This window comes from Artemia franciscana, chromosome 9, assembly GCF_032884065.1.
Source record: "Artemia franciscana chromosome 9, ASM3288406v1, whole genome shotgun sequence".
In the NCBI taxonomy this organism is placed as follows: Eukaryota; Metazoa; Arthropoda; class Branchiopoda; order Anostraca; family Artemiidae; genus Artemia; species Artemia franciscana.
In genome coordinates this window covers 36,737,624-36,753,641 of record NC_088871.1, presented here as the reverse complement: position 1 = coordinate 36,753,641, position 16,018 = coordinate 36,737,624, and the positions used below count along the sequence as shown (strand labels likewise).

The 16,018-nt window shown below is 31.1% G+C and overlaps 1 protein-coding gene across 2 annotated transcripts in view; it reads right to left on the bottom strand.

Annotated features, from left to right (window-relative positions):
• The window catches only part of LOC136031363 (liprin-alpha-3-like), a 147,690-nt gene that overhangs the window by 95,806 nt on the left and 35,866 nt on the right, over window positions 1-16,018 (bottom strand). The gene's annotated exons all lie outside the window — the stretch shown is intronic.

Here is a 16,018-nt window from a genome sequence, read left to right as displayed (position 1 = left end):
TTGTCGTCTGACGTCATGTTTGTCGACTAACGAAACTACAGACCGGGACACCGGGACACAAATGACGTGTTATGTCTGTTATAACGCAATAGAGGCAACAATCTTGACAGGGCCTTTTGAGGGTGAGGCTTTTCTTATTCCACGCATTCTCATGATTCCAATGGATCTGCCTTTTCAACCTAAAAGATTGCAATTCCCAATTTGATTAGCATATTTAGTTTTCAGTCCAGAACCACTAAAGCTATTATGTAAATATCAAAAATATTTATGTTGTCTGAGCAATAATTTTTAGTTTTTATTTCAAAATAGAAAATTACCTGACAATTTTAGAATTATATCTATCTATCTATATATATAAAAATAAGTTGTCTGTCTGTGGATCAGGTGACGTCATGTTTCTGTGTCGACTGGCGTCATGAAGTTAGTTGTCGTCATTTTTGCTATGACGGTGACGTCATTAAAGATATTTAAGACATATATGTTCACGTAGAAATCTATTAATGTTTAAGTTTAAAATGACTGATGAACTTACAATGGCAAAAGCCGATGAAGATGCTCAAAGAGTCTATGCCAAAAAACTTGCTGCTGATAGAGAAAGTCAGAAAAGAAAGCGTGCCGAGGAATCAAAAGAACAGCAAGGAAACAGGCTTGAGGCTAAAGAACGCAAAACCGCGCAGTTAGATGAAGATCCACCTGGACAGCGAGAGTCAAAACATATCAAAACTGAAAATGATAGCGATGATGATTGGGCTTGGGATCTTGACTTGGATAAGGTCATCAATGCCTACCAGATTTTAGTTAAAAAAACAAAGGTTCGGCGATATGTATTTCATAGTGAAGCTGAAAAATAAAGAAGAAAAAGAAAACTGAAAAAAGAAAAAATGTAAAAAACTAAAAAATACTAAAAAGAAAAAACACTCAAAGAGAAATTACAGACCGGGACACAAATGACGACCGGGACAGAGGGAATATAAATAACGACCGGGACACTCAAGGAGAAATTACAGACTGGGATACCGGGACACAAATGACGACCGGGACACAGGCAATATAAATGACGACAAGGACAACAATGGCAACACCCGAGGAAGCTGCTCAAAACGAATGTATTCACGCCGAAGTAGCTGAGTTGGTAAAGCGTTATGTTTCAGGTTCTAGGTCCGAGAGGCTCCAGGTTTGAACCTTGGCTTTAGCATTAATACAAAAGAAGAAAAAAACTAAAAAAGGTAAAAACTACAAAAAAAACTTAAAAGAAAATATATATATATTTATATATATCATCTTTTCCACAAAAATAATAATTTAGTGCTTCTGCTTAAAAACAGCAATCGAATTGATGCCTCCTGAAACTATCAACTATCAACAAAGTGGTAATCGTTGTGGTCGGTGATCAGTTCTTACCTCGAGATAATATTCTTTATAGGCGAAACAATCAGTTGACAAGAATTGCTTAAACTCATCGATGCTACGATGCCCTACAATATCCTGACGAATATAAATGACGCCCGGGACACTCAAATAGAAATCACAGACTGGGACACCGGGACACAAATGACGACGGGGACACGGGGAATATAAATGACGACCCGGACACAGGGACACAACTACAACGGGGACGCGGGGGGGCACGGGGGGATATATAAATGACGACGGCAACAAAGGGAATGGTCGATTAGCAATCACCATCAACAAAGCTCAAGGGCAATCAATAAAATCATGAGGTATAGATCTGAATACGGATTGTTTTCCCATGGACCATTATGCGTTGCATGTTCAAGAGTCGGTAAACCTGACAATCTATTTATATGCACAGACGATGGGACAGCAAAGAATGTTGTATACGTCATGTTTGTCCGCATATGACGTCTGAATTATTTCACACTAATACAAAAGAAGAAAAAAACTAAAAAAGGTAAAAACTACAAAAAAAACTAAAAAGAAAAAAAACTAAAAAAGCTAAAAAACTAAAAAAAACTAAAAAAAGGTAAAAATCTAATAACTAAAAAAAACTGAAAAAAATAAAAAAAGGCAAAAACTACAAAAAAATAAAAACTAATAAAAAAACTAAAAAAGCTAAAAAACTAAAAAAACTAAAAAAAACTAAAAAAAGGTAAAAAACTAAAAAAAAACTAAAAACTAAAAAAGAAAAAAACTAAAAAAAAGGAAAAAACTGAAAAATAAAAGAGAAAAAGAAAACTAAAAAAATATGAATAAATATATATAAAAATAAGTTGTTTGTGGGTTATGTCTGTCTGTCTGTCTGTCGAGTGACGTCGTGTTTGTCCGCATATGACGTCTGAATTATTTCACACTAATACGAAAGAAGAAAAAAAACTAAAAAAGGTAAAAACTACAAAAAAAAACTAAAAAGAAAAAAAAAACTAAAAAAGCTAAAAAACTAAAAAAAACTAAAAAAAGGTAAAAAACTAAAAACTAAAAAAAACTGAAAAAAATAAAAAAAGGCAAAAACGAAAAAAAAAACTAAAAACTAATAAAAAAACTAAAAAAGCTAAAAAACTAAAAAAACTAAAAAAAACTAAAAAAAGGTAAAAAACAAAAAAAAACTAAAAACTAAAAAAGAAAAAACTAAAAAAAAGGAAAAAACTGAAAAATAAGAGAAAAAGAAAACTAAAAAAATATTAATAAATATAAAAAATATAAATATAAATATAATATAAATTAGCAATCAACAAAACACCGAGACACAAATGACGACCGGGACACAGGGAGTATAAATGACGACCAGGACATAAGTAAAAAAAAAAAACTAAAAAAACTAAAAAAAATTGTAAAAACTACAAAAAAACTAAAAACTAATAAAAAAACTAAAAAATCTAAAAATCTAAATAAACTAAAAAAGAAAAAAAAGAAAAAAGGAAAAAAATAAAGGAGAAAAACAAAACTAAAAAACGAATGTATATACAGACCGGGACACCGGGATACAAATGACGACCGGGATACAGGGAATATAAATGACGACCGGGACACAGGGACACAACTACAATGGGGACGCCGGGGGGCACAGGGGGATATAAATGACGACCGGGACACAAGGAATATAAATGACGCCCGGGACACTCAAAGAGAAATCACAGACTGGAACACCGGGACACAAATGACGACCGGGACACAGGGAATATAAATGACGACCGGGACACAGGGACATAAATTAGCAATCACCATCAACAAAGCTCAAGGGCAATCATTAGAATCATGAGGTATAGATCTGAATACGGATTGTTTTCCCATGGACCATTATATGTTGCATGTTCAAGAGTCGGTAAACCTGAAAATCTATTTATATGCACAGACAATGGGACAGCAAAGAATGTTGTATATTCGCAAGTTTTACGTAGTTAAAAACATATATATATATATATATATATATATATATATATATATATATATATATATATATATATATATATATATATATATATATATATATATATATATATATATATTTATATATATATATCTATATTCACAGGTGGGACATAGGGACACAACTACAATGGCGCGTAACTAATATGGCGCGTAACGACTTACGCGCGCGGGGGGGCTTGGGGGGGGGGGCACAAAGCACCCCCACCAACTAGGTGTTGGGGTGGCGCGAAGCGCCACCCCAACAGCTAGTCTATATCTATATATATAAAAATAAGTTGTCTGTGGATGGATGGATGGATGTGTCAGGTGACGTCACCTGAAAAAACTGGATCAGGTGACGTCAAAACTGAAAAAACTAAAAAAAGGCAAAAACTACAAAAAAAACTAAAAACTAATAAAAAAAACAAAAACTACAAAAAAAAACTAAAAACTAATAAAAAAGCTAAAAAACTAAAAAAACTAAAAAAAGGCAAAAACTACAAAAAAAACTAAAAACTAATAAAAAAAATAAAAAAGCTAAAAAACTAAAAAAACTAAAAAAACTAAAAAAAGGTAAAAAACTAAAAAAACTAAAAACTAAAAAAAACTAAAAAAAAAGGAAAAAACTGAAAAATAAGCTAAAATAAAGGTAAAAACCAATAAAAAACTAAAAAAAAACTGAAAAAACTAAAAAAAGGCAAAAACTACAAAAAAAAACTAAAAACTAATAAAAAAAGTAAAAAAGCTAAAAAACTAAAAAAACTAAAAAAACTAAAAAAAGGTAAAAAACTAAAAAAAATAAAAAATAAAAAAAAATAAAAAAAAGGAAAAAACTGAAAAATAAGCTAAAATAAAGGTAAAAACCAATAAAAAACTAAAAAGAAAAAAAGGAAAAAACTAAAAAAAATTTTCATCTAAAAAACTAAAAAAAACTAAAAAAGGGAAAAACTAAAAGAACTAAAAAAGAAAAAAATAAATGACGAAACTCAAAGAGAAAGCGACCAGGACAAAAGGAATGTTCGATTAGCAATCAACAAAGCACCGGGACACAGGGAGTATAAATGACGACCAGGACATAAGTAAAAAAAAAAAAACTATCTATATATATAAAAATAAGTTGTCTGTGGATCTGTGGATCGTGGATCAGGTGACGTCACCTGAAAAAACTGGATCAGGTCACGTCAAAACTGAAAAAACTAAAAAAAGGCAAAAACTACAAAAAAAACTAAAAACTAATAAAAAAAATAAAAAAGCTAAAAAACTAAAAAAACTAAAAAAAGGCAAAAACTACAAAAAAAACTAAAAACTAATAAAAAAGCTAAAAAACTAAAAAAACTAAAAAAAAGGCAAAAACTACAAAAAAAACTAAAAACTAATAAAAAAAATAAAAAAGCTAAAAAACTAAAAAAACTAAAAAAACTAAAAAAAGGTAAAAAACTAAAAAAACTAAAAACTAAAAAAAAACTAAAAAAAGGAAAAAACTGAAAAATAAGCTAAAATAAAGGTAAAAACCAATAAAAAACTAAAAAAAAAACTGAAAAAACTAAAAAAAGGCAAAAACTACAAAAAAACTAAAAACTAATAAAAAAAGTAAAAAAGCTAAAATACTAAAAAAACTAAAAAAACTAAAAAAACTAAAAAAAGGTAAAAAACTAAAAAAAATAAAAAATAAAAAAAAACGAAAAAAGAAGGAAAAAACTGAAAAATAAGCTAACATAAAGGTAAAAACCAATAAAAAACTAAAAAGAAAAAAAGGAAAAAACTAAAAAAAATTTTCATCTAAAAAACTAAAAAAAACTAAAAAAGGTAAAAACTAAAAGAACTAAAAAAGAAAAAAATAAATGACGACACTCAAAGAGAAAGCGACCAGGACAAAAGGAATGTTCGATTAGCAATCAACAAAGCACCGGGACACAGGGAGTATAAATGACGACCAGGACATAAGTAAAAAAAAAAATTAACAAAACTAAAAAGAAGGTAAAAACTACAAAAAAACTAAAAAGAAAAAAAAACTAAAAACTAATAAAAAAACTAAAAAATCTAAAAATCTAAATAAACTAAAAAAGAAAAAAAAAGGAAAAAAATAAAGGAGAAAAACAAAACTAAAAAACGAATGTATATACAGACCGGTACACCGGGATACAAATTACGACCGGGACACAGGGAATATAAATGACGACCGGGACACAGGGACACAACTACAACGGGGACACCGGGGGAAACAGGGGGATATAAATGACGACCGGGACAAAAAAACTAAAAAGAAAAAAAACTAAAAACTAATAAAAAACTAAAAAATCTAAAAATCTAAATAAGCTAAAAAAGAAAAAAAAGGAAAAAAAATAAAGGAGAAAAACAAAACTAAAAAACGAATGTATATACAGACCGGGACACCGGGATACAAATGACGACCGGGACACAGGGAATATAAATGACGACCGGGACACAGGGACACAACTACAACGGGGACACCGGGGGAAACAGGGGGATGTAAATGACGACCGGGACACCGGGACAGGGAATGGTCGATTAGCAATCATATATCTATCTATATTCACAGGTGGGACATAGGGACACAACTACAATGGCGCGTAACTATTATGGCGCGTAACGACTTACGCGCGCGGGGGGGCTTGGGGGGGGCGCGAAGCGCCCCCACCAACTAGGTGTTGGGGTGGCGCGAAGCGCCACCCCAACAGCTAGTATATATATAAAAATAAGTTGTTTGTGTGTGGATCTGTGGATCTGTGGATCAGGTGACGTCATGTTTGTCCGCATATGACGTCTGAATTATTTCACACTAATACAAAAGAAGAAAAAAACTAAAAAAGGTAAAAACTACAAAAAAAACTAAAAAGAAAAAAAAACTAAAAAAGCTAAAAAACTAAAAAAAAACTAAAAAAAGGTAAAAATCTAATAACAAAAAAAAAAACTGAAAAAAATAAAAAAAGGCAAAAACTACAAAAAAAAATAAAAACTAATAAAAAAACTAAAAAAGCTAAAAAACTAAAAAAAAACTAAAAAAAGGTAAAAAACTAAAAAAAACTAAAAACTAAAAAAGAAAAAAACTAAAAAAAAGGAAAAAACTGAAAAATAAAAGAGAAAAAGAAAACTAAAAAAATATGAATAAATATATATAAAAATAAGTTGTTTGTGGGTTATGTCTGTCTGTCTGTCTGTCGAGTGACGTCGTGTTTGTCCGCATATGACGTCTGAATTATTTCACACTAATACAAAAGAAGAAAAAAAAACTAAAAAAGGTAAAAACTACAAAAACAACTAAAAAGAAAAAAAACTAAAAAAGCTAAAAAACTAAAAAAAACTAAAAAAAGGTAAAAAACTAAAAACTAAAAAAAACTGAAAAAACTAAAAAAAAGGCAAAAACTAAAAAAAAACTAAAAACTAATAAAAAACTAAAAAAGCTAAAAAACTAAAAAAACTAAAAAAAACTAAAAAAAAGGTAAAAAACAAAAAAAACTAAAAACTAAAAAAAAGGTAAAAAACAAAAAAAACTAAAAACTAAAAAAGAAAAAACTAAAAAAAAGGAAAAAACTGAAAAATAAGAGAAAAAGAAAACTAAAAAAATATTAATAAATATAAAAAATATAAATATAAATATAATATAAATTAGCAATCAACAAGCACCGAGGCACAAATGACGACCGGGACACAGGGAGTATAAATGACGACCAGGACATAAGTAAAAAAAAAAACTAAAAAAAACTAAAAAAATGGTAAAAACTACAAAAAAACTAAAAACTAATAAAAGAAAACTAAAAAATCTAAAAATCTAAATAAACTAAAAAAGAAAAAAAAGAAAAAAGGAAAAAAATAAAGGAGAAAAACAAAACTAAAAAACGAATGTATATACAGACCGGGACACCGGGATACAAATGACGACCGGGACACAGGGAATATAAATGACGACCGGGACACAGGGACACAACTACAATGGGGACGCCGGGGGGCACAGGGGGATATAAATGACGACCGGGACACAAGGAATATAAATGACGCCCGGGACACTCAAAGAGAAATCACAGACTGGAACACCGGGACACAAATGACGACCGGGACACAGGGAATATAAATGACGACCGGGACACAGGGACATAACTACAAAGGGGACGCCGGGGTGCACAGGGGGATATATAAATGACGATGGCGACTCAGGGAGTGGTCGATTAGCAATCACCATCAACAAAGCTCAAGGGCAATCATTAGAATCATGAGGTATAGATCTGAATACGGATTGTTTTCCCATGGACCATTATATGTTGCATGTTCAAGAGTCGGTAAACCTGACAATCTATTTATATGCACAGACAATGGGACAGCAAAGAATGTTGTATATTCGCAAGTTTTACGTAGTTAAAAACATATATATATATATATATATATATATATATATATATATATATATATATATATATATATATATATATATATATATATATATATATATATATATATATATAAATATATATATATATATATATATATATATATATATATATATATATATATATATATATATATATATATATATATATATATATATATATATATATTCACAGGTGGGACATAGGGACACAACTACAATGGCGCGTAACTAATATGGCGCGTAACGACTTACGCGCGCGGGGGGGCTTGGGGGGGCGCGAAGCGCCCCCACCAACTAGGTGTTGGGATGGCGCGAAGCGCCACCCCAACAGCTAGTATATATATATATATATATATATATATATATATATATATATATATATATATATATATATATATATATATATATATATATATATATATATATATATATATATATATATATATATATATATATATATATATATATATATATATATATATATATATATATATATATATGTAATATATATATATATATATATGTAATATATATATATATATATATATATATATATATATATATTTATATATATATATATATATATATATATATATATATATATATATATATATATATATATATATATTTATATATATCTATATTCACAGGTGGGACATAGGGACACAACTACAATGGCGCGTAACTAATATGGCGCGTAACGACTTACGCGCGCGGGGGGGCTTGGGGGGGGGGCGAAGCGCCCCCACCAACTAGGTGTTGGTGTGGCGCGAAGCGCCGCCCCAACAGCTAGTATATATATATATATATATATATATCATGAAAAGAGAAATCACCAATGCTACAGCACAAACACAAAAAAAAAAAAAAAAAAAAAAAAAAAAAAAAAAAAAAAAAAAAAAAAAAAAAAAAAAAAAAAAAAAAAAAAAAAAAAAAAAAAAAAAAAAAAAAAGGAGACAGAAGGAGAAAAGGAAGACTGTTTTCCTAAATTAGTGATTAATATAGACCAGCACTTGAATGAGGCCTCAACCCTACTCATCCACACAATCACATAGGTCAAACAGCATAGCCACACACAATCAACCATAAAGAATAATCCATGGACAGGCAGTCATGTCGTCAATAAGTATAAGTCGTCATTTACCAAACCATAGAAAAAATAATATAGACAAATAATTCAGAGGCAACACCCAACATAAGGGCTCATCAGGAGAATACACTGGCCTATATAGGGTTTCGCCACTCTAAATTCCCTACCCAGCACAGTGTTGTGGCTACCACAGAATATCCATGGCATCCCCGCGTCAGGTATCACCCCCAAAATACATGTCTATGAAAAAAAAACAGCAAATGTAAAACAACCAAGTAAAACCAAAACAAGCCTATCCTGTTAATATATCCCTCCCTTTAGCAACAATAGGTAAACTAAATATTAAAAATTTAACCAAATCACAAATATTAACACATTGCAAAAAACCTGAATGAACTAAACAATTATATAATTCATCTTTACCATGTGGCTAATTTTTTAAAAATTCCGCTCAAATAGAAACACAATTCAAAATAAATGGCGCTGTGACAACATTTCTCGAACCTCCGAAATTAGTCAAAAAATTTCTTTAAGTATTTCTAGATAATTCTTTTGATATTTATTTAAAAGTTCGTTATAATGAAAACTAAATTTTTTAAATTGCCAAGTTAATTTATTTGCAGAAAAACCTCTTGATATCAATTTTTGGCTTAAGATTTTACATCTATTTTTAAAATCAATATAATTACTACAAATCCTTGCATAACGAAGTAACTGTGAGAAAAACGCTGAATATGTGATATTTGAGTGTATATTACTTTCAGGGAATGGGAAACTAATCACTTCAAAATCAAAATCATCCGTTTTATTATACATTTTAAAACTTAATTTATTATTATCACAAATATTAATATTTAAATCTAAGAAATGATCTTCATGACCAGCGCCATGACTAGGCTCAAGAATAAGCTCTGATGGATATATATTTTTAGAAATATCAATGAAATCCTTACAATTTAAGACCAAAATATCATCTAAATATCTTTTATTATTTGACAAAGCATGTTTTAAATTAATTGGATTATTCTTATCCATCATATATTTATATTCTAGTTGACTTAAAAACAAGTCAGCTATAAATGGGCTGGCATTCCCCCCCATGGGAATTCCCATAATTTGCTTGTACAAATCACCCCCAAATCTTATATAAGTATTGTATAAAACAAATTCCAATAACTCAAAAATCATATCCAAGCTGTAACATCTCAAGTTAACTGTAGTATTAAAGCAGTTTGTCCATATGGCTTTTTTATTATAACTGTCTATTTTTAAGAACCTTTTACTAGATAAGAGGAAAGATTTCTTTATAACAGTTTTTAAATTATCTAACACTAAATTGAGTGATAAATTAGTATACATTGTCGCAAAATCGAAAGACTCAATTCTTTTAGCTGAAACCATTGTTAAAGAATCTATCACCTGCAGTGAATTATTAACACTCCAATATGGATTAAAATTCGAAAATTTTTTAATACCAGAACAATAGGTTTTAAGTTTATTTACAATTTCCTTTAAAATTAAAGAGAGGTCAGTAGCAGCAATGCGGGTTGGACATTTAGCTGCTCCAGCAATAAACCGTGGTTTAGGGGGATTCTTATGAAATTTTACAGTCCAATATAGGAAAGGGAACTTTTTATCATTGTCATTTATTTTAATATTAAAATTTTTAAAAAGTATTTCTTCAGTCTTTTCAATTAAATTCTCATCCTCTATATTTACCTTTTCATAAACATTAGTTGTGCCTAACTCCCTTTTTAAGATATCACAATACAGCTTCTGACAAATTATGGCAAAATTATTATTAGCTTTATCCACTGGCACAATTACAAATTCATTCTTTAGATTAGCAATTGCTTGTTTAATCTTCGTATTATAAAATAATGATTTAGTGTTACTATTTTTTAAGTTAGAATATATTTTATTTCTTACTCTACTAATAATTAAATTCTTCCAACTTTGAAAACTCTCTTTATTTTTATTCTCTTTCTTACACCACTTATCAATAAATAAATCAAAATCATTTTCCAAGCCATCAAGAACACTCGATGGTTTCAGATGATGAGAAAGACGGAAATTTGCCCCTTTATTCATTATAATTTGAAGATCATCTTGCTTTATTATTGACAAGTCCCCTGTTATAACATGTTTGTAAGTAGGATTTACAAATGGGCCAAGTTGCTTACAATTACAAACCGGTTTCCAATTTATATCGCTATCTAGTTTTTTTAGTATTAAATTATAATTAAAAATAATTTGCCCAATAGTTTTTGAAAATTTATAAGTTAAAACTGGACTATCATTATAATTTAAATTACTAGGAAGGGCCTGTTTCACATGCCGCTGATTTAAAATTTCTGGTAAATTAATATCTTCAATCTGCTTACAAGTAAAATTAATAGGTAAATATAATCTGTTATCCTTATTACTAATCTTATCGAACTTTTTCTTTTTTGAAATAAATTTCGTTTTAGATAGAATGCAAATTGTATCACATATTACTTTAAAATTATAATCAAGAGCTGTATTATTCTTCACAATCCAGAAAAGTTTGATTAAATTCCTCTTGGATAAATTATTTAGACACTTTATTACAGAAATCATACCCCTAGATTCAAGTAGCTGGCATAGATCTATAGAAAGCATATGTACATCTAATTCATTTTTTCTATTATTTTTCCTATGTCCTCTCGATCGTTTTTTACGTTTGGTAGGACAAGTAAAAGAAGGATGGTCCATAAAACCATCAATACATTTAACAACAACATGAGACATGTCACCATATTTTGCTACACGATCATTTAACCCAAAAGGATAAGCTGTACCAAGAGTATGGATCCAGAAATCCTCCTGTTTACGTAGTCTATTATTCTTCTCTTCTTTATTTAAATTTTCTAATTCTAAATTTTCTAAAATTGTGACAGTTATATCTGATATGGAACATTTACCATTACTACAATGTTGAACTAGATAGTTATTAGTTTTTTCATTATTAACTGTTGTCTTGTGTCCAGAAAATCTTTTATATATATTATTAGTTGTTTCCCCCACATATTGTAGGCAGCATGTGTGCCTACACACATGTGTGTTATGTCTGTTACACTTTGTCTGTTACGCCAGATTATATCTTCTATATATATAAAAATATATATATATATGTATTATGTATATATATATATGTATATATATTATGTATATATATGTATTATATGTATATATATATATATATGTATTTTTGTGTTGAGGGTTTAAATGTAAAAACTGGGAATTGCATAAATATTTCGAAATATTTTGAAAATAGATTAATGTAATTTGAAAACCTTAAAAAAGATACTTAAAATTTTAAGGTTTATTATAAATTGTTGAGCTTTAGCAAGCTTGGCACGTGAAGAGGAATTTTTAGTATAGATCTTAAAATGGCAGAAGAAACAGCCGAGGAATCTACTCAAAGGGTTAATGCCAAAAGGCTTGCGGCTAAAAAACGCAAAACCGCGCAGTTAGATGAAAATTCACCTGGACAGCGAGAGTCAAAACGTAAAATGAACGGAAAATGATAGCGATGATGATTGGGTTTGGGATTTTGACTTGGATAAGGTCATCAATGCCTACCAGATTTTAGATAAAAAAAACAAAGGTTCGGCGATATGTATTTCAAAGTGATGCTGAAAAATAAAGAAGAAAAAGAAAACTGAAAAAAGAAAAAAGGTAAAAAACTAAAAAAAAACTAAAAAGAAAAAAACTAAAAAGAACTAAAAAATAAAAATAATGAAAAAAAGAAAAAACCTAAAAAGAAAAAAATGTAAAAAAATAAAAAACTAAAAAGAAAGAAAAACTAAAAAAAGCTAAAAAACTAAGAAAAAGAAAAAACTAAACAAAACTGGGAATTGCACAAATATTAGACAATAGAACAGGGAATATAAATGACGACCGGGACACTCAAAGAGAAATTACAGACCGGGACACCGGGACACAAATGACGACCGGGACATCGGGACAGAGGGAATATAAATGACGACCGGGATACGCAAAGAGAACTTACAGACTGGGATACCGGGACACAAATGATGACCGGGACCCAGCCAAGGAATCTGCTCAAAGGGTTTATGCCCAAAGACTTGTGGCTAAAGAACGCAAAACCGCGCAGTTAGATGAAAATCCACTTGGACAGCGAGAGTCAAAACGTATCAAAACTGAAAATGATAACGATGATGATTGGGTTTGGGATTTGACTTGGATAAGGTCATCAATGCCTACCAGATTTTAGTAAAAAAAAAACAAAGGTTCGGCGATATGTATTTACGTATGAAAAATAAAGAATAAAAAGAAAACTAAAAAAAGAAAAATGGTAAAAAACTAAATAAAACTAAAAAGAAAAAACTAAAAAACAACTTAAAAATAAAAAAAAAAAACTAAAAAATAAAAAAAAATTAAAAAAAGAAAAAAACTAAAAAGAAAAAACATAAAATACACAAAAAATAAAAAAGGTAAAACACTAAAAAGAAAATAAAACTAAAAAAATCTAAAAAAAAAAAAAAACTAAAAAAGCTAAAAAACTAAAAAAAAAAAGAAAAGAAAAAACTTAAAAAAAAATGGGAATTGCACAAATGTTTTAATATATTTTGACAATAGATTAAAGTAATTCGAAAACCTTAAAACAGATACCCAAAATTTGAGGTTTATTATATATTGTTGGAGCTTTAGCATGCTTGGCACGTAAAGATTTTTCCAAGTGTCAATGTTAGAACCGGGACACTGGGACACAAATGACGACCGGGACACAGGGAATATAAATGACGACCGGGACACTCAAAGAGAAATTACAGACCGGGACACCGGGAAACAAATGACGACCGGGACAGAGGGAATATAAATGACGACCGGGAAACTCAAAGAGAGATTACAGACTGGGATACCGGGACACAAATGACGACCAGGACACAGGGACACAACTACAACGGGACGCCGGAGGCAGAGGGGGAAATGACGACAGGGACACAGGGAATGTTCGATTAGCAATCACCATCAACAAAGCTCAAGGGCAATCGTTAGAAAAATGCGGTATAGATCTGAATACGGATTGTTTTCCCATGGACAATTATTATGTTGCATGTTCAAGAGTTTGTCTGTGGGTCTGTGTGTCGAGTGACGTCATGTTTGTGTGTCGACCGACATTATGTTTGTCGACTGACGAAATTACAGACCGGGACATCGGGACACAAATGACGACCGGGACACCGTGACATCTATCAATCTATATATATAAAAATAAGTTGTCTGTGGATGTGTCTGTCAGGTGACGTCATGTTTGTGTGTTGACTGACGTCATGTTTGTTGATTGACGAAATTACACACCGGGACATCGGGACACAAATGACGACCGGGACATAGGGAATATAAATGACGACCGGGACACTCAAAGAGAAAGTGACCGGGATTCAAGGAATGTTCGATTAGCAATCACCATCAACAAAGCACCGGGACACAAATGACGACCGGGACACAGGGAATATAAATGACGACCAGGACACACAAAGAGAAATTACAGACCGGGACACCGGAACACAAATGACGACCGAGACAAAAATGACGACCGGGACACCGCGACACAGGGAATATAAATGACGACCACGACACTCAAAGAGAAATTACAGACTGGGACATCGGGACACAAATGACGACCGGGAAACAGGGAAACAACAACAACGGGGACGCCGGGGGGCACAGGGGGATATATAAATGACGACAGGGACACAGGATATACAGATATACAGGATATACAGACACAGGATATATATATATATATACTAGCTGTTGGGGAGGCGCTTCCCCCCCCCAAAGCCCCCGCGCGCGCGTAAGTCGTTACGCACCATATTAGTTACGCGCCATTGTAGTTGTGTCCCTGTGTACCACCTATGAATATAGATAGATTTATATATGTGTTTTGACCTACGTAAAACTTGCGAATATACAACATTCTTGGCTTTCCCATTGTCTGTGCAAATACAAAGCCTTATGTACTAATAATGACGTCATATGCAAACGCTCTTTTTACAAACAAACAAACATGCATACACACAACTCGTTTTTATATAGATAGATAGATAGATAGATACGATACAAATTAACTGCGTAAAACTTGCGAATATACAACATTCTTCGCTGTCCAATTGTCGCTGCATATAAATAGATTGTCAGGTTTATCGACCTTCGAACATGCAACGTACAGTTGTCCATGGGAAAAACAATCAGTATTAAGATCTATACCACATTTTTCTAATGATTGACCTTGAGCTTTGTTGATGGTGATTGCAAATACTAATCGAATTGGCAATTGCAATCTTTTAAATTGAAAAGGCAGATCCGTTGGAATCATGGGAATGCGAGGAATAAGAACAGCCTCACCCTCAAAAGGCCCTGTCAAGATTGTGGCCTGTATTACGTTTTCCATTATTTTTTTTTACGGCAAGTCGCGTGCCATTGCAAAGCTTTGGTGGGTTGATATTTCTTAACAGTATTATTGGTACGCCTGTTTTTAGTTGTAGAACGTGTGGTGGAAACCCTGAAAGATGAACGGAATTTAAAAATTCAGATGGATAATCAACCGCCTGATTTGGTTCCAAAACGTTGGTAAATACGTTCTGAGACCATACTGGCTATGCATGACATATGAAAACAAAGAAAGGGAATAAGAAATGAAAAATCGGATGTAAAATCCGAGTTAGATTATGTTAAATATATTCTATTCTGCAATGGCTACCCAATGAACCTCATTGAAAATATAATAGATAGACGATTAAAAAAGATAAAACAGGAAAACAGGAAGCCCGTCCCCCTTGATTCAGGTACACTGGCAATTGGAAAAAAACTTTCACTACATTACCATACGTCTCAAAACTCAGCGACAAACTTGGAAAAATTTTAAAAAAACATAATCTCTCAGTTTCTTTTAAAACTGAACAAAAAGTTGAACATTTTTTCAACTCGGGAAAGGATAAAACGGACCCTATACTAGGTAGTGGTGTCTACAGAGTCCCCTGTTTATGTGGAAAACTTCACATTGGAAGGACCAATCAACAACTAGGGGAACGATTGCAAAAATCAGACAATCAAAAAAATAGAGGGTAATTTTGACGATTACAAAAAAAAAGTATTACAGGCCTTAGGTTAGGTTAGGAGATACT